This window comes from Scyliorhinus canicula, chromosome 17, assembly GCF_902713615.1.
Source record: "Scyliorhinus canicula chromosome 17, sScyCan1.1, whole genome shotgun sequence".
Taxonomy (NCBI): Eukaryota; Metazoa; Chordata; class Chondrichthyes; order Carcharhiniformes; family Scyliorhinidae; genus Scyliorhinus; species Scyliorhinus canicula.
The window spans coordinates 118,286,260-118,313,478 of NC_052162.1; the positions used below are offsets into that span (position 1 = coordinate 118,286,260).

Here is a 27,219-nt window from a genome sequence, read left to right on the forward strand (position 1 = left end):
ATACAAGGTCTTCTCAACTGTGGACCTTAAGTCCGCTTACCACCAGCTCCCCATCCGCGCGAGTGACCGACTGTACACCGCGTTCGAGGCTGACGGGCGCCTCTACCACTTCCTTTGGGTTCCGTTTGGTGTCACGAATGGGGTCTCGGTCTTCCAACGGGAGATGGACCGAATGGTCGACAAGTACGGATTACAGGCTACCTTCCCGTACCTTGATAATGTCACCGTCTGCGGCCACGACCAGCAGGACCATGACGCCAACCTCCAGAAATACCTCCAAACCGCAAAACTCCTTAACCTCACGTACAATAAGGATAAATGCGTGTTCAGCACCGACCGCCTAGCCATCCTCGGCTACGTAGTGCGTAACGGAGTGATAGGCCCCGATCCCGAACGCATGCACCCCCTGATGGAACTCCCTCTCCCCAATACCCCCAAATCTCTCAAACGCTGCCTGGGGTTTTTCGCATACTACGCCCAATGGGTTCCCAACTACGCGGACAAGGCCCGTCCCCTCATGCAAACCACGACCTTCCCGCCGTCGACGGAGGCCTGTCAGGCCTTTAGCCGCATCAAAGCGGACATCACAAAGGCCACGATGCGCGCCATCGACGAGGCCCTCCCCTTCCAGGTCGAGAGCGACGCATCTGAAGTAGCTCTGGCGGCCACCCTGAACCAAGCGGGCAGACCCGTGGCCTTCTTCTCCAGAACCCTCCAGGCTTCCGAACTCCGCCACCCCGCTGTGGAAAAGGAAGCCCAGGCCATAGTCGAAGCCGTGCGACATTGGAGGCACTATTTGGCCGGCAGGAGGTTTACCCTCCTCACAGACCAACGGTCAGTAGCCTTCATGTTTGATAATGCACAAAGGGGCAAGATCAAAAATGACAAGATTTTACGGTGGCGGATCGAGTTGTCCACGTACAACTATGATATCTTGTATCGTCCTGGGAAGCTCAATGAGCCTCCTGATGCCCTGTCCCGCGGTACCTGCGCCAGCGCGCAGATAGACCGCCTCCGCTCCCTCCACGCGGACCTCTGCCATCCAGGGGTGACCCGCCTATACCACTTCATTAAGACCCGCAACCTGCCCTACTCTATCGAGGAAGTCAGGACAGTAACCCGTGGCTGCCACATCTGCGCCGAGTGCAAACCGCACTTCTACCGCACCGAGCGCGCACACCTGATCAAAGCATCCCGCCCCTTTGAACGTCTCAGCATTGACTTCAAGGGGCCCCTTCCCTCTAACAACCGCAACATTTACTTCCTGGTGGTTGTCGACGAACACTCCCGCTTCCCCTTTGCCATTCCCTGTCCCGACATGACCACATCAACCGTCATTAAGGCCCTACTCTCCATCTTCTCGCTGTTTGGCTACCCCGAGTACATTCACAGCGACCGGGGGTCCTCATTTATGAGCGACGAGCTGTGTCAATTCCTGCTCGACAGGGGCATCGCCTCTAGCAGGACGACCAGCTATAACCCTCGGGGTAACGGACAGGTCGAGCGGGAGAATGGTACCATCTGGAAGACCATACTACTGGCCCTCCGGTCCAGAGATCTCCCTATTTCCCGATGGCAAGAGGTGCTCCCCGATGCACTGCACTCTATCCGCTCACTCCTCTGTACTGCAACTAATCAGACACCTCATGAGCATCTTCTTGTTTTCCCCAGGAAGTTGTCCTCCGGATCCCCTCTCCCGACGTGGCTGGTCACCCCCGGGCCCATCTTGCTCCGGAAGCATGTGCGGGTGCACAAGTCCGACCCGTTGGTGGAGCATGTCCAGTTACTCCACGCTAACCCGCAGTACGCGTATGTGGAGTACCCCGACGGTCGGCAGGACACGGTCTCCCTCCGGGACCTGGCACCCGCCGGCGTGCAGCCCCCCCCCCCCCCACCACAGACCCCCCCTCCCCTTTTTCACCCCAGCACCCCACTCAGCTTCCCCATCCCTCATCCATGGCGTCTCCGCGGCCAGCTCAGGTGACGGAGACTACTCGAGGTCTATCGCTCCCGGACTCCAGGACATCAGCAGGACCATCAGCCGATCCAACGACACCTCCTCCACTACGGCGCTCGGCCAGGACGTCAAGGACCACCAAACGACTGATCGAATCCCTCTAGAGTTCTACAGCCCCATGGACTTTCCTTTTTGTAAATATTGTTATGTCTGGGCCAGTGGCAAGCCCCCAAATTCGATAAGGGTACGGAGAGAAAATTATTCTCCCGACGGCTACTCATATCATCAGTTCTTCCCCCCCCCCCCCCCCCCCACCCCGGGTCTCGTTCACCACCCCCCCCCCCCCCCCCCCACCCCCCCGCAAGGGGTGAATGTGATGATATGATCTGCATACTCGTCTGCCATTGGGCCAGAACGTCGGCTTACCATTGGCCCTGGTCGGTCATGTGCCTCTCGACCGATTGGCCGAGAGGCTGAGTTAACCACGCCTCTATCAACGAGGTATAAATGCTCAGAAGCCTGACGATCGTCCCTTTCCACTGTAGACGATCGCCAGGCTGTGTTCTAGTTAATTAAAGCCTGACATTGGTAAATCACTCGCCTCGCGTGCAATCGATGGTGCATCACTCTGCAAAGCTTGGCCTAGGTCTCTCTCTTTCTCTCTTAAAGTCATTGACATCCTTTGCTTCCTCAGCTTGACACATTTATTTGTCTGGCTAAAATGGTCTCTTTCCCAATGTTCACAATTAAAGGGCTGGTTTCTCAGGAAATGGCTGACATTTAAAGGGTTAGTAAATTAATATCAGACAGAAATGTCCAGTGTTGTTATATGGTACAGATTAGATATATTATTGATGATTCTGTAACAAAGTACATTTATTATTATTTCCAGTTGTGTCATATTGTGCCATTAGGGGCCTCACGGTAGCATGGTGGTTAGCATCAATGCTTCACAGCTCCAGGGTCCCAGGTTCGATTCCCGGCTGGGTCACTGTCTGTGTGGAGTCTGCACGTCCTCCCCGTGTGTGCGTGGGTTTCCTCCGGGTGCTCCGGTTTCCTCCCACAGTCCAAAGATGTGCAGGTTAGGTGGATTGGCCATGCTAAATTGCCCGTAGTGTAAGGTTAATGGGGGGATTGTTGGGTTACGGGTATACGGGTTACGTGGGTTTAAGTGGGGTGATCATTGTTCGGCACAACATCGAGGGCCGAAGGGCCTGTTCTGTGCTGTACTGTTCTATGTTCTATGTTCTATATTGTGCTGCAGCTACGTTATATATTTCCAGCCATCTCTTCCCTCAGAGGGTTGTCAGTCTCTGAATTTCTCTTCCACAGGGACCAGTGGAGTCTGGGGGTCACTGAATATATTCACCGCTGAGTTGGACAGATTTCTGATTGACCAGGGAGTCGAGGGTTATGGGGAACCAGTAGGAATTTGGAGAGAAAGCTGAGATGAGGGATTTCTTCGTTTGAGGATGGAATTCTCTACCTCAGAGGACTGTGGAGCCTCAGTCATCAAGTATTTTCAAGATCAAGATTGATCCGTTTCTAGATATTGAAGATATCAAGGGATATGGGGGATAATGTGGGAAATGGTGCTGAGGTAGATCGGTAAATGAGCTCATTGAATGGTTGAGCAGGCTCGATGGGCCAAATGAACTACTGTAGCTCCTATTTGTTATAATCTGTGTTCTGGACAAGAAACAGTGAGCAAGGATCTGTTGAGAGAGTATGTGAGACAGAGATTTACAGCTCTTGGGGAATGGGTGACAGTAGCACAGTGGTTAGCACTGTTGCTCCACAGCTCGAGGTGTCCCAGGTTCGATTCCTGGCTTGGGTCACTGATTGCGCGAGTCTGCATCTCCCCATGTCTTAGTGGGTTTCCTCCGGGTGCTCCGGTTTCCTCTCACCGTTCAAAGATTTGCAGATTAGGTTGATTGGCCAATTGCCCTTAATGTCCAAAAAGGTTAGGTGGGGTCACTGGGTTCCGGGGATAGGGTGGAGATGTGGGTGTAAGTAGGGTGCTCTTTCCAAGGGCCAGTGCAGTCTCGATGAGCTGAATGCCCTCCTTCTGCATTGTAAATTCTATGACAGAGGAAAGAATGTTCCATAGAAACTAGAATTGTTGTTCTGAATTTCTATCCTGTATTGACAGTAATGACTTTGTGAATTGTATTTCCAGGACATTAGAAGAGGAAGATTGATAGCAGAAATCTTACTCAATCTGATGGAGTCACTCGATTCATTGGAACCTGAAAATTAGCAGCCTTTGAATCAAGAAGGAGAAATTTTTGCCGAAGCTGTCACCTTCAAAAAATTGTAAACATCAATGCGACTGGAAAAGCACCGAGACACACACACACCCGAGTGGGAGTGTTCCAGAGCACTGACTGTGGAAAGAGCTTGAACCAGTTACACAGCCTGAAAAACATCACACCATTCACAGCGGGGTGAGACCATACACGTGTTGTGTGTGTGGTCAAGGCTTCAATTGATTGTCCCATCTGGAGAGACACAAGGACATTGTCACCATGAAGAAACCGTGGAAATGTGTGGACTGTGGGAAAGGATACAGAGCCCCATCTGTGCTGGAAGCTCATCGATGCAGTCACACTGGAGATAGACCATTCACTTGCTCTCATTGTGAGAAGGGGTTCACTTGCTTGTCCCACTTGCAGTCACACATGCGAGTTCACACTGGGGCAAGGCCCTTCAGCTGCTCTCAGTGTGGGAAGGGATTCAGTGATTCAACCACCCTGCAGACACATCAGCGAATTCACACTGGGGAGAGGCCATTCACCTGCTCTCAGTGTGGGAAGGGATTCATTAACTTATCCAACCTGCAGGTACATAAGAGAGTTCACACTGGGGAGAGGCCATTCACCTGCTCTCAGTGTGGGAAGGGATTCATTAACTTATCCAACCTGCAGGTACATAAGAGAGTTCACACTGGGGAGAGGCCATTCACCTGCTCTCAGTGTGGGAAGGGATTCATTAACTTATCCAACCTGCAGGTACATAAGAGAGTTCACACTGGGGAGAGGCCATTTACTTGCTCTCAGTGTGGGATGGGATTTGCTCAGTCAAGCAGCCTGCAGACACACCAGCGAGTTCACACTGGGGAGAGGCCGTTCACCTGCTCTCAGTGTGGGAAGGGATTCATTAACTTATCCAACCTGCAGGTACATTAGAGAGTTCACACTGGGGAGAGGCCATTTACCTGCTCTCAGTGTGGGAAGGGATTCAGTGATCCATCTACCCTGCGGACACACCAGCGAGTTCACACTGGGGAGAGGCCATTCACCTGCTGTCAGTGTGGGAAGGGATTCACTCAGTTATCCAACCTACAGTCACACCAACGAGTTCACACTGGGGAGAGGTCGTTCAGCTGCTCTCAGTGTGGGAAGGCATTCACTCGCTTGTCCAACCTGCGGGTGCACCAGCGAGCCCGCACCGGGGAGAAGCCATTCTCTTGTTCTGAATAGGGGAAGGTGTTCAGTGATCCATCCCAGCTGCAGGGACACCAGCGGGTTCATACTGGGGAGAGGCCATTCACATGAGCTCAAAGTCGAAAGGTTTTTTAAAAAATATTTCTTTATTCTTCTTTTTCACATTTTCTCCCAAATTTACTCCCACCAACAGTAAACAATAATCAGTAACAAATATGTCAATCCCCATATCAATAACAACGATCCCATCCACCCACCAAACCCCAAACATTAGCTTGCATGTTCACATAAACAAACGACAAAAAGGAATTAGGGATCACCCATAGCCACATTAACACCCATCGCTACCCTCCCCCCAACTCTGCCACTCACGCCCCCCCCCCCCCCCCCCCCCCAACTAATGTTCGATGTTATCCAGTTCTTGAAAATGCATAATGTATAATGCTCATGAATTGGAGAACCCTTCTATCCTTCCCCTCATTAAGTCGAAAGGGATTTTGTAATTCATTGTATCTGCTGAGACACCAAGTTCACAATTGATCACAGGGGTTGGATTCTGATATTGTTTCTGTTCTCAGTTACATCCAGGGCTGCATTTTGTTCATTCTGACAGTTGGTCAATAGGGGGGGGCAGAGGGTTTCTTTCTGCTGGACTGGCCAGTCTGATGAATTTGCTTCCAGTGGGCTGATGCTCTATGAGCCTTGTTCCAAATACCTGGTTTCAAATTTCACAAAGATCACAGAGTGAATGGACATTTGAAAGTAAGAAAATATTTCGTTTGCATTTCTGTTTGGAACCTTCCCCCTCCAAAGCAGCCATGTTGCCATGCAGCTGGGCTACCCTTCCCCCTCCCCAAAGCAGCCATGTTGCCACGAAGCTGGGCAACCCCCCCCCCCCCCCCCAAAGCAGCCATGTTGCCATGCAGCTGGGCTACCCTCCCCCCCCCCTCCCCAAAGCAGCCATGTTGCCATGTAGCTGGGCTACCCTCCCCCCTCACCAAAGCAGCCATGTTGCCATGCAGCTGGGCTACCCTCCCCCCTCCCCAAAGCAGCCATGTTGCCATGCAGCTGGGCTACCCTTCCCCCCTCCCCAAAGCAGCCATGTTGCCATGCAGCTGGGATACCCTCCCCCCTCCCCAAAGCAGCCATGTTGCCACGAAGCTGGGCAACCATTCCCCCTCCGAAGCAGCCATGTTGCCATGTAGCTGGGCTACCCTTCCCCCTCCCCAAAGCAGCCATGTTGCCATGCAGCTGGGCTACCCTTCCCCCTCCGAAGCAGCCATGTTGCCATGTAGCTGGGCTACCCTCCCCCCTCCCCAAAGCAGCCATGTTGCCATGCAGCTGGGCTACCCTCCCCCTCCCCAAAGCAGCCATGTTGCCATGCAGCTGGGCTACCCCCCCCCCCCCCCCCAAAGCAGCCATGTTGCCATGCAGCTGGGCTACCCCCCCCCCCCCCCAAAGCAGCCATGTTGCCATGCAGCTGGGCTACCCCCCCCCCCTCCCCAAAGCAGCCATGTTGCCATGCAGCTGGGCTACCCTCCCCTCTCCAAAGCAGCCATGTTGCCATGCAGCTGGGCTACCCTCCCCCCTCCCAAAGCAGCCATGTTGCCATGCAGCTGGGCTACCTCCCCCCCCCCCAAAGCAGCCATGTTGCCATGCAGCTGGGCTAACCCTCCCCCCCCCCCCCCAAAGCAGCCATGTTGCCATGCAGCTGGGCTACCCTCCCCCCTCCGAAGCAGCCATGTTGCCATGCAGCTGGGCTACCCTTCCCCCCTCCCCAAAGCAGCCATGTTGCCATGCAGCTGGGCTACCCTCCCCCCCCTCCCAAAGCAGCCATGTTGCCATGCAGCTGGGCTACCCTCCCCCCTCCCCAAAGCAGCCATGTTGCCATGCAGCTGGGCTACCCTCCCCCCCCCTCCCCAAAGCAGCCATGTTGCCATGTAGCTGGGCTACCCCCCCCCCCCCCTCCCCAAAGCAGCCATGTTGCCATGCAGCTGGGCTACCCCCCCCCCTCCCCAAAGCAGCCATGTTGCCATGCAGCTGGGCTACCCTCCCCCCTCCCAAAGCAGCCATGTTGCCATGCAGCTGGGCTACCCTCCCCCCTCCCAAAGCAGCCATGTTGCCATGCAGCTGGGCTACCCTCCCCCTCCCCAAAGCAGCCATGTTGCCATGCAGCTGGGCTACCCTCCCCCCTCCCCAAAGCAGCCATGTTGCCATGCAGCTGGGGCTACCCCCCCCCCCCTCCCCAAAGCAGCCATGTTGCCATGCAGCTGGGCTACCCTTCCCCCCCCCCCCAAAGCAGCCATGTTGCCATGCAGCTGGGCTACCCCCCCCCCCCCCCAAAGCAGCCATGTTGCCATGCAGCTGGGCTACCCACCCCCCCCCCCCCCCAAAGCAGCCATGTTGCCATGCAGCTGGGTTACCTTCCCCCTCCCCAAAGCAGCCATGTTGCCATGCAGCTGGGCTACCCCCCCCCTCCCCAAAGCAGCCATGTTGCCATGCAGCTGGGCTACCCTCCCCCTCCCCAAAGCAGCCATGTTGCCATGCAGCTGGGCTACCCTCCCCCCTCCCCAAAGCAGCCATGTTGCCACGAAGCTGGGCAACCATTCCCCCTCCGAAGCAGCCATGTTGCCATGCAGCTGGGCTACCCTTCCCCCTCCGAAGCAGCCATGTTGCCATGTAGCTGGGCTACCCTTCCCCCCCCTCCCCAAAGCAGCCATGTTGCCATGTAGCTGGGCTACCCTTCCCCCTCCCCAAAGCAGCCATGTTGCCATGCAGCTGGGCTACCTTCCCCCTCCCCAAAGCAGCCATGTTGCCATGCAGCTGGGGCTACCCCCCCCCCCCCTCCCCAAAGCAGCCATGTTGCCATGCAGCTGGGCTACCCTTCCCCCCCTCCCCAAAGCAGCCATGTTGCCATGCAGCTGGGCTACCCTTCCCCCCCCTCCCCAAAGCAGCCATGTTGCCATGCAGCTGGGCTACCTTCCCTCCCCCCCCCAAAGCAGCCATGTTGCCATGCAGCTGGGCTACCCCCCCCCCCCTCCCCAAGCAGCCATGTTGCCATGCAGCTGGGCTACCCTTCTCCCCCCCCCAAAGCAGCCATGTTGCCATGCAGCTGGGCTACCCTCCCCCCCCCCCCAAGCAGCCATGTTGCCATGCAGCTGGGCTATACCCTCCCCCCCCCAAAGCAGCCATGTTGCCATGCAGCTGGGCTATACCCTCACCCCCTCCCAAAGCAGCCATGTTGCCATCAGCTGGGCTACCCTCCCCCCTCCCCAAAGCAGCCATGTTGCCATGGCAGCTGGGCTACCCCACCCCCCTCCCCGAAGCAGCCATGTTGCCATGCAGCTGGGCTACCCTCCCCCCCCCCCTCCCCAAAGCAGCCATGTTGCCATGCAGCTGGGTTACCTTCCCCTCCCCAAAGCAGCCATGTTGCCATGCAGCTGGGCTCCCCCCCCCCCCTCCCCAAAGCAGCCATGTTGCCATGCAGCTGGGCTACCCTCCCCCTCCCCAAAGCAGCCATGTTGCCATGCAGCTGGGATACCCTCCCCCCTCCCCAAAGCAGCCATGTTGCCACGAAGCTGGGCAACCATTCCCCCTCCGAAGCAGCCATGTTGCCATGCAGCTGGGCTACCCTTCCCCCTCCGAAGCAGCCATGTTGCCATGTAGCTGGGCTACCCTTCCCCCCCCTCCCCAAAGCAGCCATGTTGCCATGTAGCTGGGCTACCCTTCCCCCTCCCCAAAGCAGCCATGTTGCCATGCAGCTGGGCTACCTTCCCCCTCCCCAAAGCAGCCATGTTGCCATGTAGCTGGGCTACCCTCCCCCCCCCCAAAGCAGCCATGTTGCCATGCAGCTGGGCTAACCCTTCTCCCCCCCCAAAGCAGCCATGTTGCCATGCAGCTGGGCTACCCTCCCCCCCCCCAAAGCAGCCATGTTGCCATGCAGCTGGGGCTACCCTTCTCCCCCCCCAAAGCAGCCATGTTGCCATGTAGCTGGGCTACCCTCCCCCCCCCCCAAAGCAGCCATGTTGCCATGCAGCTGGGCTACCCTTCTCCCCTCCCAAAGCAGCCATGTTGCCATGCAGCTGGGTTACCTTCCCCCTCCCCAAAGCAGCCATGTTGCCATGTAGCTGGGCTACCCTCCCCCCCCCCCCAAAGCAGCCATGTTGCCATGCAGCTGGGCTACCCTTCCCCCCCCCCAAAGCAGCCATGTTGCCATGCAGCTGGGCTACCCTCCCCCTCTCCAAAGCAGCCATGTTGCCACAAAGCTGGGCTACCCTTCCCCCTCCCCAAAGCAGCCATGTTGCCATGCAGCTGGGCTACCCCACCCCCCCTCCCCGAAGCAGCCATGTTGCCATGCAGCTGGGCTACCTCCCCCCCCCTCCCCAAAGCAAGCCATGTTGCCATGCAGCTGGGCTACCCTTCCCCCTCCCAAAGCAGCCATGTTGCCATGCAGCTGGGCTACCCTCCCCCCCTCCCCAAAGCAGCCATGTTGCCATGTAGCTGGGCTACCCCCCCCCCCCCCCCCCAAAGCAGCCATGTTGCCATGCAGCTGGGCTACCCTTCCCCCCCCTCCCCAAAGCAGCCATGTTGCCATGCAGCTGGGCTACCCTCCCCCCTCCCCCAAAGCAGCCATGTTGCCATGCAGCTGGGCTACCCTCCCCCCCTCCCCCAAAGCAGCCATGTTGCCATGCAGCTGGGCTACCCTTCCCCTCCCCAAAGCAGCCATGTTGCCATGCAGCTGGGCTACCCTTCCCCCAAAGCAGCCATGTTGCCATGCAGCTGGGCTACCCTCCCCCCCCCCCAAAGCAGCCATGTTGCCATGCAGCTGGGCTACCCTTCCCCCTCCGAAGCAGCCATGTTGCCATGCAGCTGGGCTACCCTTCCCCCCCCCCCCCAAAGCAGCCATGTTGCCATGTAGCTGGGCTACCCCCCCCCCCCCAAAGCAGCCATGTTGCCATGCAGCTGGGCTACCCTCCCCCCTCCCCAAAGCAGCCATGTTGCCATGCAGCTGGGCTACCCTTCCCCCTCCCCAAAGCAGCCATGTTGCCAAGCAGCTGGGCTACCCTTCCCCTTCCCCAAAGCAGCCATGTTGCCATGCAGCTGGGCTACCCTTCCCCCTCCCCAAAGCAGCCATGTTGCCATGTAGCTGGGCTACCCTTCCCCCCCTCCCCAAAGCAGCCATGTTGCCATGCAGCTGGGCTATGGTGGTCACATGGTTCTTTTGTTTTCTTTATCAAGAAGAAAACTAACCGGGTAAGAGGGGCAAGTTGTCTGAGGTGGACTGGGAAACTACATGGGAGACAGGGAATAGCTAATATTTCAGGAATTATTAAATCTATACCAGGGGTCAGTTAGCTCAGTTGGCTAGATGGCTGGTTCAAGATGCAGAGCGACTCCAGCAGCACGGCTTCGACTCCTGTCCCGACTGAGGTTATTCATGAAGGCCCCGCCTTCTCAACATTGCCCATTGCCCCTCTGGCCATAGGAGAGGTTATAGAGGCCTGGAGGATGGTTAATGTGGTTCCACTTTTCAGAAGGTTTAGATAAGCCAGGGAATTACATAAGAACTAGGAACAGGAGTTGGTCATCTGGCCCCTCGAGCCTGCTCCGCCATTCAATGAGATCATGGCTGATCTTTTGTGGACTCAGCTCCACTTTCCCGCCCGAACACCATAACCCTTTATTCTTCAAAACTTTATCTATCTTTATCTTGAAAACATTTAATGAAGGAGCCTCAACTGCTTCGATAGGCAGGGAAATCCATAGATTCACAACCCTTTGGGTGAAGAAGTTCCTCCTAAACTCAGTCCTAAATTTACTTCCCCTTATTTTGAGGCTATGCCCCCTAGTTCTGCTTTCAGCCACCAGTGGAAACAACCTGCCCGCATCTATCCTATCTATTCCCTTCATAATTTTATATGTTTCTATAAGATCCCCCTTCATACTTCTAACTTCCAACGAGTACAGTCCCAGTCTAATCAACCTCTCCTCGTAATCCAACCCCCTCAACTCTGGGATGAATCTCCTCTGCACACCCTCCAGCGCCAGTAAGTCCTTTCTCAGGTAAGGAGACCAAAACTGAACACAATACTCCAGATGTGGCCTCACTAACACCTTATTCAGTTGCAGCATAACCTCACTAGTCTTAAACTCCATCCCTCTGGCAATGAAGGACAAAACTCCATTTGCCTTCTTAATCACCTGTTGCACTTGTAAACCAACTTTTTGCGACTCATGCACTAGCACACCCAGGTCCCTCTGCACAGCGGCATGTTTTAATATTTTATAATTTAAACAATAATTCCTTTAGCCGATATTCCTACCAAAATGGATAACCTCACATTTGGCAACATTGTATACCATCTGCCAGACCCTAGCCCATTCACTTAAACTAGCCAAATCCCTCTGCAGACTTCCAGTATCGCAGACCGGTGAGTCTACATCAGGGCCGGGATTCTCCCCTACTAGGCGAGGCGGGGGGTCTCGCCGTTTTGGAGTGGCGTGAACCACTCCGGCGCGGTCCTCCCCAAAGGTTCAGAATTCTCTGCACCTATAGGAGCTAGGCCCACGGCGGAGTGGTTCCCGCTCCGCTGGCCGGCGCAAACGGCCTTTGGCGCCCCGCCAGCTGGGGCCGAAAGGCCTTTGCCGGCCGGCGGAAGTCCACGCATGCGCCGGAGCGCCAGCGGCTGCTGACATTATCCCGGCGCATGCGCAGGGCAGGGGGTCTCTTCCACCTCCGCTATGGTGGACACCATGCCGAAGACGGAAGAAAAAGAGTGCCCCCATGGCACAGGCCCGCCCACCTGTTGCCTGGGATGGGATAGTTTAACCATGCAGAGAGGCTGGATAAGCTCGGGTTGTTTTCTAGAGCAGAGATGGCTGAGAGGGACCTGATTAAGGTGTATAAAATTGAGGCTCATGGACAGTGGATAGAAAGCAGCTGCTCTCAGTAGTTGAAGTGTCAGCAACAAGAGGACATGGAAATGAGGAAGAAAGTTTCCACCCAGAGGGTCTCAAACCGGCTGTGGTTAATTGTGCGAATGTAAATCAGGATGCAAAGTGAAACACTGGCCAATGAAAGTTTCAAACCCTCAAAACTTCAAAGGCATTTGAATACTAACCACAGCGGGTTTAAGGACAAACCTCTTGATTTGTTTCAAAGGATGCAGCAATGTCCTGTATAACTGAAGCATAACCTCCCTACTTTTGTGTTCAATTCCCCCCACAATAAACAATAACATTCTGATTAGTTTTCCTAATTACTTGCTGTACCTGTGTACTCGCCTTTTGTGATTCATGCTCTTGGACACCCAGATCCCTCTGAGTCTCAGAGCTCTGCAATCTCTCACCATTTAGATAATAAGTTTTTATATTCTTCTGGCCAAAATGGATAATTACACATTTTCCCACATTATTCTCCATGTGGCAGATCTTTTCCCTCTCACGTAACCTATCAATCCCTTTGTAACCTCCTTATGTCCTCTTCACAATTTACTTTCCTACCTATCTTTATATCATTGGAACATAGAATCTGGAATTGGCCATTCAGCCCATCAAGCCTGCTCCACCATTCAATATGATCATGGCTGATCATTCACTTCAATGTATTTTCCCCCACACTGTCCCCATATCCCTTTGTGTTATTGCTATTTAGAAATGTGCCAGTCTCTGCATTAAACACACTCAATGACTGAGCTTCCACAGCCCTCTGGGGTAGAGAATTCCAAAGATTCACCACCCTCCGAGTAAAGAAATGTCTCCTCCGAGACCCGTCCTAAGTGGCTTCCCCCTTATTTTGAAAATGTGTCCCCTGGTTCCAGACTCTCCAACCAGGGGAAACATCTCGCCTGCATCCACCCTGTCTATTCCTTTAAGTATTGTGTAAGTTTCTATGAGATGACCTCTCATTCTTCGAAACTGTAGAAACTACAGGCCCAGTCCCCAATCTCTCTTCGTAGGACAGTCCTCCCATCCCCGGAACAAGTCTGGTGAACTTTCATTGCCCTCCCTCTGTGGCAATAATACCTTTCCTAAGGTAAGGGGAGTAAAACTGCACACAGTACTCCAGCTGTGGTCTAACCAAGGTTCTATACAATGACCGATCTCATGACTTTGCTTCCAGTGGGCTGATGTTCTTTGAGCCTGGGAGAGCACATTTCCACTGAAATGATCCACAAAAGCCGATGAAGGACATTTATTTTATCCTGAATAGTAAATCGTGTTTTCCCCCCACGACAGGTAGATCTAAAATAAATACATTTGTCTCTGATCTGTTAGAGTGGGCCAGTGCGGAGATACCTACAATATATGGATATTGTGTGTGAAAATATGTATTATGTGAACAAAATGGAGCATCACAAACTAAAATAAGGGGCATGATAGGTTTTGCATTAACCAGAGACGCAGACAATGAGCTGCTGAGTTGGGCCTTTCATCAGTGGCACAGGCAGCAGCGTGGAGTCCCTATTAATTGAATTGCTGGGTTAGAACCATACAGTGCAGAAGGAGGCCATTCAGCCCATTATGTCTGCACCAAACAAAGAACAAAGACCTCTGAAAAAGCACCCTACCTAGGCCCAGTCCCCCACCCTCTCCCCACAACCCCACCGAAGCTGCACACCTTTGGAATAAGGGGCAATTTAGCACAGCCAATCCACCGAACCTGCACATCCTGGTGCTGTGAGGCAGCAGTACTAACCACTGTACCCACTTTTTCAAAGACCTGAGACAGAACTGAGATTCTCATCAAATCCCTATTGGATTATTGAACCCCTTCATCATCTTAAAGACTCCCATCAGATCACCCTTCAGTCTTCTCTTTTCCAGAGAAAAGCAGCCCCAGCCTTTCCTGAGGGTGAAATGCTCTCAGTTCTGGTATTATTCTTATGAATCTTTGTTATCCCTTCTCCAGGGCCTCGATTTCCTTTTTCTAAATGGAGATAAAAAATGTTGATGGTGCTCCCAGTGTAGTCTAACCCTGGCTCTAAACAAGTTGAACATTGTCCACACCCAAGGACAGTTGATAAGATGTCTGGGAAATATCTTGAGGAAGCTCCTAGCTGAGCATGCACTGATCATGCAGCCACATCATGCCCAGTTACCGATATAATTGGATCAATATTTAACATGTAATCTATAACCATGAGGATTGGATTGTGTGCAGACTGGATGGGCTGAGTAACTGTATAAATATTGATGATTTTCTTTGTTCAGTGGAGATGTACATGGTGAGCCCAGTGACTCACTCCCCGCCGGTGTTAAATCAATAAACTGTTTGACCATTGGAGCAAACCCGAGTATCGAGTCATTCTTCCGGATTCGTTTGTGATAAAAGTTTAACGGAGTCTACAGCACAGGGCCAGGCCAGTCGGCTCAATGGTCTCTGTCAGTATTAATGCTCCACAGGAGCCTCCACCCACCCCTCTTCATCTCCCCCCATCAGCATCTCCTTCTATTCCTTTCTCCCTCATGTCTGTATCTAGCTTCCCCTTCAATGTATTCATGCTGTTCATCTCAACCGCTCGCTATGGTAGTGAGTTCCACATTCTCACCACTCGCTGGGTAAAGCTGCTCCTCATGAAATCCCTATTGGATTATTGAACCCCTTCATCATTTTAAAGACTTCCATCAGGTCACCCTTCAGTCTTCTCTTTTCTGGAGAAAAGCAGCCCTACCCTTTCCTGAGGGTGAAATGTTCTCAGTTCTGGTATTATTCTTGTGAATCTTTGTTACACCTTCTCCAGTGCCTCTATTTCCTTGTTCTAAATGGAGATGACAAATGTTGACAGTGCTCCCAGTGTAGTCTAACCCTGGTTCTAAACAAGTTGAACATAACCTCCCTGCTTTTCAATTCTATCCCTCTAGAATGGAACCCTATTTCTGGGCCCCACGCTTTAGGAAAGATGTGAAGTTCTCAGAGACGGTGCCGAGGAGATTTACGAGAATGGCACCAGGGATGAGGGTCTTCAGTGAGTTGGAGAGACTGCAGCAGCTGAAATTTCTCTCTTTAGACCAACCAGATATTCGGAGCGGGAATGGGGCTATTTGACCCATTGAGCCCATTCCGTTGTTCTATCCCCACTATTCCTGTCGGTTTATTTCCGTCAAGCGCTATCCAATTTCCTTTTGGAAACATTCCATCATCTCTGTTTCTACCCCCCTCGTAGGAAGTGGCTCCCAGATAGTTCCCACTTCCTTTAAATGGAAAGGGACTCAGAGAGAACATAAGGAGGCCATTCCACCATCATTCCCATGCTGCCTCTTTGAACTACCCAGCGCCCAGAATGTTTCTTTTCCTTTCCAGAGTCTGTCCAGTTCCCTTTTGAAAGTTATAGTTGAATGTACTTCCTGCACCATTGTCAGGCAGTGAATCCCAAATCACAACAACTCATTTTCAATCTAATAACTTCACAATATATTGTGTTTGGATTGTCACAGGAGATTTGAAATAGAGTGAAAGACATGATTGTTAATCAAAATTATGACTCATTCTTTATTAATGATCTGTGTGAGTGGGCTGAGTGTGATTAATCCAGGTTTGGGGACTATTTTGAGGGTTACCTCGCCATGTTGGTTAACCAGGCCTCTGACTTCGGAGGCCGAGACTCCCTCCAAGCCAGTAGTATCTATCGCCGGGCTACCAAGGAGGAAAAGGCCAGAACATCTGCCTTTCCTGAATACCCGGGTCCTCAAACACCCCAAAGATCGCTACCCCTGGACTCATTTCCACCCTTGTCTTCAATACCTTGGTCATGACATCCATGAACCCCTGCCAATATCCCCTAAGTTTTGGACATGCCCAGAACACATGGACATGGTTCGCTGGTCCACCCACACATCTGACACACTTGTCTTCCACCCCAAAAAATCTACTCATCCGAGCCGCTGACATGTGCGCCCGGTGTACCACCTTAAACTGGATCAAGCTGTGTCTTGCGCATGTAGCGGTCGCGTTGACCCTGCTCAGCTCCTCCGCCCATAGGCCATCCTCCATTTGACCCCCCAGTTCCCCCTCCCACTTACGCTTCAGCTCCTCTGTATGTGTCTCCTCCGCCCCCATTAATTCTCTGTCAGTGTCCGAGATGCTCCCCTCCCCCACCCAGCCCCTAGACATTATCCTGTCCTGAACCCTCTTCATGGCAGGAGTGGGAAGGGTGTTACCTGCCTGCGCCGGAGGTCCCGCACCTGTAGATATCTGAAAACATTCCCTGGTGTCAGCCCAAACCTCTCCTCCAGCACCCTTAAACTAGGAAAGCTCCCTTTCAGAAACAGGATCCCCATCTTCTCAATCCCCGCCCTTTGCCATACCCGAAATCCCCCATCTAAGCTCCCCGGAGTGAACTGATGATTGTTACAAATTGGGGACCAAACCGACGCCCTCAGTGCAGCAACAGATCTCCTCCACTGACCCCAGATCCTCAGGGCCGCCACCACCATGGGACTAGTGGAATATCTCGCCGGCGGGAACGGCAATGGTGCCGTTATCAGTGCCCCCAAAGCTGGTGCCCCTGCATGAGGCCACTTCCATCCACTCCCAAGCTGCCCCCGTCCGCACCACCCACTTCCTTATCATCACAATATTGGCCGGCCAGTAATAATTACTAAAATGTGGCAGGGAAAGCCCCCCCTCCCCCCATTCCACTCGAGCATCAACTTTTTCACCCGTGGGGACTGACCCACCCACACCAAGCCCAAAATGATTTTGTTGATCCTCTTTAAAAAAAACTGACCGTGGTATGAAAATCGGGAGGCATTGGAACACAAATACAAATCTCGGCAATATCGTCATCTTAACCGTCTGCACCCTCCCTGCCAGTGATAGCGGGAGCGCATCCCATTTCCGAAACTCGCTCCTCATCTTCTCAACCAGTCAGGACAAGTTCAACTTGTGTAACCGGCCCCAGTCCCGCGTCACTTGTATCCCCAGATATCTAAAGCTGTCCCTCACTAACCTGACCGGTAGCTCCCCCAGCCGACCCTCTTGGCCTCCTGCCTGGACTACAGACATCTCACTCTTAGAACATAGAACATAGAACATTACAGCGCAGTACGGGCCCTTCGGCCCTCGATGTTGCGCCGACCCGTGAAACCATCTGAAGCCTATCTGACCTACACTATTCCATTTTCATCCATATGTCTATCCAGTGACCACTTAAATGCCCTTAAATTTGGCGAGTCTACTACTGTTGCAGGCAGGGCGTTCCACACCCCTACTACTCTCTGAGTAAAGAAACTGCCTCTGACATCTGTCCTATATCTACCATCCCTCAATTTAAAGCTATGTCCCCTCGTGTTGGTCATCACCATCTGAGGAAAAAGACTCTCACTGTCCACCCTATCTAACCCTCTGACTATCTTATATGTCTCTATTAAGTCACCTCTCAGCCTTCTCCTCTCTAACGAAAACAACCTCAAGTCCCAGAGCCTTTCCTCGTAAGACCTTCCCTCCATACCAGGCAACATCCTAGTAAATCTCCTCTGAACCCTCTCCAAAGCTTCCACATCCTTCCTATAATGTGGTGACCAGAACTGCACGCAGTACTCCAGGTGCGGCCGCACCAGAGTTTTGTACAGCAGCAGCATGACCTCGTGGCTCCGAAACTCAATCCCCCTACTGATAAAGGCTAGCACACCATATGCCTTCTTAGCAGCCCTATTAACCTGGGTGGCAACTTTCAGGGATTTATGTACCTGGATGCCGAGATCTCTCTGTTCATCTACACTACCAAGAATCTTGCCATTAGCCCAGTACTCTGCATTCCTGTTACTCCTTCCAAAGTGAACCACCTCACACTTTTCCGCATTAAACTCCATCTGCCACCTCTCAGCCCAGCTCTGCAGCTTGTCTATGTCCCTCTGTAACCTATAACATCCTTCAGCACTATCCACAACTCCACCGACCTTCGTGTCATCTGCAAATTTACTAACCCATCCTTCTACACCCTCTTCCAGGTCATTTATAAAAATGACAAACAGCAGTGGCCCCAAAACAGATCCTTGCGGTACACCACTAGTAACTGAACTCCAGGATGAACATTTGCCATCAACCACCACCCCCTGTCTTCTTTCAGCTAGCCAATTACTGATCCAAATCGCTAAATCACCTTCAATCCCTAGGCAATAGCCTACCGTGTGGAACCTTATCAAACGCCTTACTGAAATCCATATGCACCACATCAACCGCTTTACCCTCATTCACCTGTTTGGTCACCTTCTCAAAAAACTCAATAAGGTTTGTGAGGCATGACCTACCCTTCACAAAACCGTGTTGAGTACCGCTAATCAACTTGTTCGTTTCAAGATGATTATAAACCCTATCTCTTATAACCTTTTCCAACATTTTACCCACAACCGAAGTAAGGCTCACAGGTCTATAATTACCAGGGTTGTCTCTACTCCCCTTCTTGAACAAGGGGACAACATTTGCTATCCTCCAGTCTTCCGGCACTATTCCTGTCGACAAAGACGACATAAAGATCAAGGTCATATTCAGTGTGTATCCCGAAAACCGGCTAAATTCCCCCAGATTCATCATAATCTCCCTCATCCCTGCCCCTGGATCTGCCACATATAAGAGTAAATCATCCGCATACAGCATACCCTTTGCTCCACCTCCACACCCCCCCCCCCCCCCCCTCTGAACCAGCCCTTTCCAGCCCCTAGTAGCTCTCAGAGCAATTGCCAGCGGCTCTATGGCTAGCGCAAATAGCAGCGGGGAGAGGGGACATCCCTTTCTTGTCCCCCAGTACAGCCTAAAATAGTCCGAGGTAATCTTGTTTGTCCTTACTCTGGCTTCCGGAGCCTGGTACAGCAGCCTGACCCACTCGATAAAGCCCCTACCAAACCCAAAGCATCCCAACACCTCCCATAAATAGTCCCACTCTACCTGGTCAAACACCTTCTCTGCATCCATTGCCACAACTACCTCTACTTCCCTACCCTCCGGGAGCATCATAATCACGTTAAGCAACCTTCTAATATTGGGCACCAACTGCCTGCCCTTGACAAATCCAGTTTGGTTCTCCATAATCCCCTCCGGCACACAATCTTCAATCCTGGAGGCCAACACTTTGGCCAGCAGCTTAGCGTCCACATTGAGCAACGAGATCGGCCTGGAGGACGCACACAGCTCTGGGTTATTGTCCAGCTTCAATATTAACAAAATGGTGTCCTGTGACATAATCGAGGGCAGCACCCCTCTATTCCTCGCCTTGTTAAAAACCTTAACCAGCAATATCCCCTAATATCCCCAAAAAATTCTTGTAAAATTCTACCGGGAACCCATCTGGCCCCGGAACTTTGCCCGACTGCATTGCCTTTAAGCCCTCAGAAATTTCTTCGGCCCTAATCAGGGCCCCCAACTCACCCATCTGCTCCCTGCCCACCTTTGGGAAAGTCAGCCTGTCCAAAAAGCGTTTCATTCCCTCGGGCCCCGAGAGGGGCTCCGAGCGGTAACATTCGCTATAAAAATCCCTGAATGCCCTATTTAGCCCAGCCGAATCCCCTACCAGGTTCCCATCCCCGTCAACCACCTTATCGATTCTCCTGGCTGCCTCCCTCTTCCTCAACTGCTGTGCCAGTATTCTGCTGACCTCCCCATATTCATACAGTGTCCCCCACGCCGTTCTATGCTGCTCCACTGCCTTGCCCGTGGACAGTACCCCAAACTCCGCCTGCAGCCTCCGACGCTCCCTTAACAGTCCCACCCCTGGGATCACCGCATACCTCCTATCTATCCTTAGGATCTGACCTTTTAAATCTCTTTGTGCAGTGACAGTAGCTGAACAGTTTCTCCTCAGTGTGAGCGGTGGGCTATCAGTTCAACACTGCTTTTAAAGGCACTCACATACTCAGAGCATTTAAACTGTCTGTTATTGGTGTGAGTGACATGGTATTTCAGTGGGCTGGAGGACTGAGTGAATCTCTTCCCACACTCTGAGCAGGTGACTGATCTCACCAGTCTGACTGCATCGATGAGCTTCCAGCACAAATGCAAATCTATATCTGTTCCCAAAGGCTCCATACTACTGCAGGCGCTTCATACTTTCCCCATGTTGCAGGGTACTAAGAACTGTCCAGGTTCAACAATGAGTTGAAGTCTCATCCACACACACATACACACACACACTGGGATGGTCTTTCCTAAGTCAATGCATTGGAACACTTTCCAGTAACACAAATATTTAAAAGTTTTTGAAGCAAGCAGAGCAGAGACACATTTTTCCTTCTAGATTCAAAGGCTGATTATATTCAGGTTCCGATGAATTGAGTTATTCTATCAGATTTCCTCTCAACCTTCACTGCTTTAAGAACAACCTTCGCCTCTTCGGCCTCTTCACAGAACTGAAGTTCCTCATTCCTGTCACCGTACTAAATCGCTGCAATCTTTCCAAAGCCTTGACATCCTTCCTGAATTATGGGGCCCGTACCTGGGCCTCATTTGCCGAGGAAGAACATTGAAAAGCAGAGAAGTCATGTTCAACTTGTTAGATTTTGGTTAGACTGCAATTTGAATACTGTGAACAGTTCTGCATCTCCATAATTATAAAAATGATAGAGAGAAACAGGATTCACAAGGATGGTACAAGATTGGAGAGTTTTAAGTTACAGGATCGACTGAACAGACTGGGGGTATTTTCTCTGGGAAAGAGAAGGCCGATGGTTGACCTGATAGAGATTTTAAGATTATAAAGTGGTTTTATAGGGTTGATGTTGAGATGAAGAGTTTCCACTTGTGGGGGAGGCCAGAATTTGTGGAAACAAAGATAAGATGATCACTGATGAATTCAGGAGGAACCGTACTTTTTTTCAGGGAATGGTGAGAATGTGGACTGCGCCATGAAGTGGTTGAGGTGAGAGACAGATATATTTAAGGGGAACCTAGATAAACACATGATAGGGGAAGGAATAGAAGGTTCTGCTGATTCAGGGGAGTTGAACTAGAACTGAAGGAAGCTCAAGTGGAGCCTAAACACTGACGTAGATCTAATGTCAGAATGAACACGTTTCAGTCCTGACTGTAATTATCATAGAATTTACAAAGCAGAAGGAGGCCATTCAGCCCATCGAGTCTGCACCGGCTCTTGGAAAGAGCACCCTACCCAAGGTCAACACCTCCACCCTATCCCCATAACCCAGTAACCCCACCCAACACTAGGGCAATTTTGGACACTAGGGTCAATTTATCATGGTCAATCGACCTAACTTGCACATCTTTGGACTGTGGGAGGAAACCGGAGCACCCGGAGGAAACCCACGCACACACGGGGAGGATGTGCAGACTCCGCACAGACAGTGACCCAAGCCGGAATCGAACCTGGGACCCTGAAGCTGTGAAGCAATTGTTCTATCCACAATGCTACCGTGCTGCCCTTCAATCTGCAGCAAAAACAGCAAAGTCCAATCTCTGTACTCGTCTGTAAACTCGCTGGAGTTTCAGCTGGGTGGATGACCCAGGGAATCCTTTTCCAAACTGGATACAGGTGAACGGCCTCTCCCCTGCGTGACAGGGTTGTTGTGACAGCAGGTGGGACAACTGCTTGAATCTCTTCACACACAGAGCACGCGAATGTCCCCATCTCATTGTGAACTCACTGGTGGTTGGCAGAATCTGTAAATCCTTTCCCACACACGGAGCAGGTGATCAGCCTCCCCCTGGTGTAAACTCGCTGACGTAACAGCAGGTGAGTGGAAAAGGAAAATTCCTTTTCACACACAGAGCAGATCAATGGCTCTCACCGGTGTGACAGTGTTGATGGGTTTCCGGTGCAAATGAGATCTGAATTAATTCCCACAATTCCTACATTTCCACATGTCTACGGTCTCTCCAAAATCTGAATGGTCCAATGTTTTTTCAGGCTTTGTAACTGGTTGAAGCTCTTTCCACAGTCAGTGCTCTGGAACACTCTCAATTCCCTGTGTGTATTTCACTGCTTTACTATTCACACTCCCATTTGACATGTTTCAAACTGACAGAACAAAAAAATCACTTCTCCAAGATAAAAAGACTGATGATATTCAGGACCTGATAAATTGAATGCATCAATCAGACCCTGCTGTGACATTTGATTTCGTTTCCAGTTAGCAGCACAGTGGTCAGCACTGCTGCTTCATGGCGCTGAGGACCCAGGATCGATCCCGGCTCTGGGCCACATTCCGTGTGGAGTTTACATATTCTCCCTGTGTCTGTATGGGTCTCACCCCCACAACCCAAAAGGATGTGCAGAGTTGGTGAATTGGCCATGCTAAATTGCTCCTTCCTTGGAAAAAAAGAATTGGGTGGTCTAAACTTATTTTCAATATTGGAAAATAAATTAATTGGGTATTTTTCATTTTTTTAAAAGTTTTGCGAAGGAGTGCATCACAACCAGTGACTACCAACAAATACTTTGTGTCAGGGCGGGGTTACTGGCGCCCCTCCTCCTCACTTTTCATCCCAGTCCCTGGAATCTGGAGTCTGGGCTAAGTATGGGTAATGGCGGCCGGGGCTCCCATAATACCACGCGCTCGAGAAACCGCTTTATCCGCAGCGCTGGCGGGGACGTGCATGTCCGGGAGAAGTCAGCTGCGAGTTGAACGACCGGAAGGACTCTGCTCCTCCGCCAATCAGAGCTCCCCCATTGTCTCAATGCGGAAGCTGGACATGGAGGTTTGTGCCCAGCAAAGCTGTTGTTCCCCCAACCTTGAATGAGCTTGAGCTGCACACAGGCTGAAACCTCCTTCTGTCTCCAACATCTGTGAGTAAAACACTTTCTTTTCTCCCCTTTCGATTTATTTTCCCATTCTCGCCTTCAATTGGTGACTTGCAGCAACTGAAGGGAAAGGAAGTGAATCCAGAGAGGGTACAGACTCTGGAAAGATTGGCCAAGGTCTCTCTCTCTCGCTCTCTTAAAGACATTGACATTCTTTGCTCCCTCAGCTTGACACATTTATTTGTCTGGCTAAAAGGATGATCTCTTTCCTAATGTTCACAATTAAAGGGCTGCTTTCCCCAGGAGATGGTTGAACATTTAAGGGTACAGTAAATTAATATCGGCCAGAGAAATGTCCAGTGTTGTTATATGGGACAGATTAGATATATTATTATTGATTCTGTAAAGTACATTATTATTTCTAGTCTTGTAATATTGTACTGTAGCCATGTTATATATTTTCAGTGATCTCTTACCTCAGAGGGCTGTTTATCTCTGGAATTCGTTTCCTACAGGGACCAGTGGAGTCTGGGGGTCATTGAATATATTCAAGGATGAGTTAGACAGAATTATTTTTTTTATTAGAAGTGCCCAGTCTTTTTTTTTCCAATTAAGTGCTCCTCTCCCTTGGACATGTGGAGTTCCAGACCACCCACCCACCTGGAATAGAGCGGTTTGTCCAACATGGGGGGATTGTGGGAGCTGTGTCCACCATTACTTGTCCGGAGACGTCTCCAACCGCCTGAGACTCGGATGAAAAGTGAGGGGGTGGACATTGATCCCAACCTGACATAAAGTACATGTGGGTAGTCACTGGATTTGATTGTGATGCCCCCCCCCCCCTCCCCAAAACATATTTTTTTCATTTAAAGTACCCAATTCACGTTTTTTTCAATTAAGGACCAATTTAGTGTGGCCAATCCACCTACCCTGCACATCTTTGGGTTGTGGGGATGAGACCCACACAGACACTGGGAGAATGTGCAAACTCTAAGCACACAATGTCCCAGGGCCGGGATCGAACCTGGGTCCTTGGTGTCATGAAGTTAGACAGATTTCTGATTGACGAAGCAGTTGAGGGTCATGGGGAACAGGTAGGAAAATGGACTGAAAGTTAAGATGAAGAGTGAATTGTTCACTTGAGGATGTGGTTAAGCTTTGCAATTCTCTCCCCAGAGGACTGTGGTGCCTCAGTCATCAAGTACTTTCCAGATCGAGATTGATAGGTTTCGAGATGTTGAAGTCACCAAGGGATCTAGAGAATAGCGTGGAGAAATGGTGCTGAGCTAGATCGGCCAGAGTTCATTACAGGATGGAGCAAGTTCAATGGGCCAAATGGCTGACTGCAGCTCCTTTTTATTATGATCTCTGTGTTAAGGACAGAAAGCAGTGAGCATGGATCTGTCAATCAGCCTGAATCTGCACCTTTAGGAGAATTGTGAGGGTGAATATTAGATACAGCAGAGTGAGAATGGAGGGAGAATGTGTGGGGTGGAGATTTACAGCTTTTGGGGAATGATTGGAAAGAATGTTCCATAGGAACCAGAATTGTCTGTTCTGAGTTTCTATCCTGTGCTGACAGTGATAACTTTTGTAAATTGTTTTTCTAGGATATTAGAAGATGAGGAATTATAGACAGAAATTTCAAACATTGTGTCTTGATCTGACAGAGTCACTTGATTCCTTGGGGAACGCACACCCGAGAGAGAGTGTTCCAGAGCACTGACTGTGGAAAGAGCTTTAACCAGTCACACAGCCTGACAAAACATTGCAGCACTCACAACAGGGAGAGAGTGTTCTTTGCTCTCTGTATGGGTAAGACTTCAATTTTCTAATCTGGAGGACACAAGGAGACTCAAAACATGGAGAAACAGTGGAAATGCCAAGACTGTGGGAAGGGGTACAGAGCCCCATCTGTACTGGAAGCTCATCGACGTATTCACACTGGGGAGAAGCCATTCAGCTGCTCTCTTTGTGGGAGAGGATTCAGTCAGTCATTCACCCTGCAGATACACCAGCGAGTTCACACTGGGGAGAAGCCATTCACCTGCTCCCAGTGTGGGAATGGATTCACTCAGTTATCCAGCCTGCAGAGACACCAGTGGGTTTACACTGGCGAGAGGCCATTTATCTGCTCTCAGTGTGGGAAGGAATTCACTCAGTTATCCCACCTGCAGAAACACTAGCGAGTTCACACTGGGGAGAGGCCGTTCACCTGCTCTGTGTGGGAAGAAATATTGTGCTTCATCGTACCTGCTGAGACACCAGTAAGTTCACCAGCATTCTGCTGTTATTGTTTCTGTTTCAATTACATCCAGGGCAGCATTGTGTTCATTCTGCCAGTTGGACAATGGGGAGGGTCGGAGGGTTTCTTTCTGCTGGACTTCTCACGCCTGATGCTCTTGAGCCTTGTGGCAAATTTCATAAGGATCACAGAGTGAAAGGGTTTTTGGAAGGTATCTACAGTATCTGTTTCTGTTTAGAACCCCAAAGCATGCAGGTTCAGATGAAGATAGGCTGTGGTGGTTACATGGTTCTGTCTCAGAAGGAAACTGTCAAGCTATGAGGGGCAAGTTGATTGCGAATTTACAATAAAATGTGTAATGATACACAGGCAATCGCTAGCATTTAAGGAATTATTCCAGATTTACATAAAATATAGATTCCTTTCAGAAACAAAAATCCAACAGGAAAAGTGACGCAACCGTGGTGAACAAGAAAAATTAAAGATTCCATTAGGTCAAAGGAAGAGGCTCATTGATAGATTACAGATTTATTGCTTCACTGATTTATTGGTACCTTGAAGATTAATGCAGTATAATTCTTCAATTCAGTATACATACAGACAGAAAATGGAATATCCACAAGGCAAAGTCATTGTTTCAGATAAAAATGAGAGTTACTGTACAGCAACTTAACATGTGTCAGAATCTAACATTGTTTCAAGAAAAGTTGCATAAGAGCCCTCGTAATGAATAAACCATTGTTCTACAAATACATTTAGTAATGAAAACGTATTGCAGCTTTAGCAACAGAAACATTTACAAATAGTAACAAAGCCTTAACAACAAGCAAAGTTAATGCAGAACATCTTATATTTATAGGATTGGCGTTCGTGGCGGGAGCATGTAGACATTTAATTAATTTGATAGACATTAATGAACCTTGAGCAATGAAAAATGAAAATGAAAATCGCTTATTGTCACGAGTAGGCTTCAAATGAAGTTACTGTGAAAAGCCCTTAGTCGCCACATTCCGGCGCCTGTTCGGGAAGGCTGTTACGGCAATGACCAATGCCTGGATAGCAAACCATGCTCCAAGTGGCAGAGGTTTTTGAATAAATCAGGAAGCCTCAGCTGAGAATTTGAAACCAATAAGGGGTTAGACCATTGATAAGAATTTCTTTAAGAATAAAGTTTCATGAGGGCTGCACGGTAGCATGGTGGTTAGCATAAATGCTTCACAGCTCCAGGGTCCCAGGTTCGGTTCCCGGCTGGGTCACTGTCTGTGTGGAGTCTGCACATCCTCCCCGTGTGTGTGTGGGTTTCCTCCGGGTGCTCCGGTTTTCCTCCCACAGTCCAAAGATGTGCGGGTTAGGTGGATTGGCCATTCTAAATTGCCCGTAGTGTCCTAATAAAGTAAGGTTAAGGGGAGGGGGGGGGGGGTTGTTGGGTTACGGGTATAGGGTGGATACGTGGGTTTCAGTAGGGTGATCATGGCTCGGCACAGCATCGAGGGCCGAAGGGCCTGTTCTGTGCTGTACTGTTCTATGTTCTATGATTAAAGTTTGTTTTGTATTCATGCTTTAAGAAATTCTGAACCATCTATTGATATCCTGATATTTTCTTATGTTTTCATTTAACTCTCTTTATGATTTGATGTTTTATTTGATCTAAGTTTTGATTTATTTTTATATAAGAGAATCAAAGTGGATAATTAGCAATAAAGTTGTATTTCTGGACACCTCCAATCAATCGGACCTTGGGCTCTTATTTGAAGATAAAATAAGAGATCATATCACTCATAAAATGGCCAAAATAAGTGTAACCCTGAGGATTGGAAACTGGCGAGAAACATAAAAACCGACTGGAAAATCTCCTTTAAAATGTGAAAAGGAAAAGATTCG

The 27,219-nt window shown here is 50.6% G+C and overlaps 1 pseudogene; it reads left to right on the forward strand.

Annotated features, from left to right (window-relative positions):
* Positions 1-27,219, forward strand: part of LOC119951558 — a 66,350-nt pseudogene that overhangs the window by 13,826 nt on the left and 25,305 nt on the right.